Below are 875 nucleotides of genomic sequence, written 5' to 3'. Positions count from 1 at the left end.
TTTGGGGTACAAACCCAGCAATGGTATGGCTGGATCAAAGGGCAGGCAGTCTTTTATAGCCCTTTGGGCATAGTTCCAAATTGCCAGCCAGAATGACCGGATCATTTCACAACTCCACCAGCAATGCATCAATGTCCTGATCCTGCTTTAACTCCTTGTATATTTGAGTGATTAGACTCGTGTCAGAGTTTTTTGTTATAAAGATTTTTTCCCAATTTGTTGTTTCCCTTCTGATTTTGACTACATTGTTTTTGTTTGTACAAAAGCTTTTTAGCTTAATATAATCAAAACCATTTAATTTAAATTTTGTAATTTTCTCTAACTCTTGCTTGGCTTTAAAATCTTTTCTTTCCCAGAGATCTGACAAGTATACTATTCTGTGTTCACTGAACTTATTTATAGTTTCCCTCTTTATATTCAAGTCTTTCACCCATTCTGAATTTATCTTGGTGTAGGGTGTGAGATGTTGATCTAAACCTAATCTCTCCCATATTGTTTTCCAAATTTCCCAGCAGTTTTTGTCAAATAGTGGATTCATGTCCCCAAAGTTGAGCTCTTTGGGTTTATCATACACTGTCTTGCTGACATCAGTAACCCCGGGTCTATTCCACTGATCCTCCTCTCTATCTCTTAGCCAGTACCATATTGTTTTGATGACTGCTGCTTTATAGTATAGTTTAATATCTGGTACTGCTAGGCCCCCTTCCTTCACATTTTTTTTCATTATTTCCCTTGATATTCTTGATCTTTTGTTCTTCCAAATGAAATTTGTTATAGTTTTTTCTAATTCAGTAAAGAAGTTTTTTGGTAGCTTGATAGGTATGGCGCTAAATAGGTAAATTAATTTGGGTAGAATTGTCATTTTTATTATGTTA

The sequence above is a fragment of the Gracilinanus agilis genome, chromosome X, assembly GCF_016433145.1.
Source record: "Gracilinanus agilis isolate LMUSP501 chromosome X, AgileGrace, whole genome shotgun sequence".
NCBI lineage: Eukaryota > Metazoa > Chordata > Mammalia > Didelphimorphia > Didelphidae > Gracilinanus > Gracilinanus agilis.
This window is presented reverse-complemented; position numbering follows the sequence as displayed.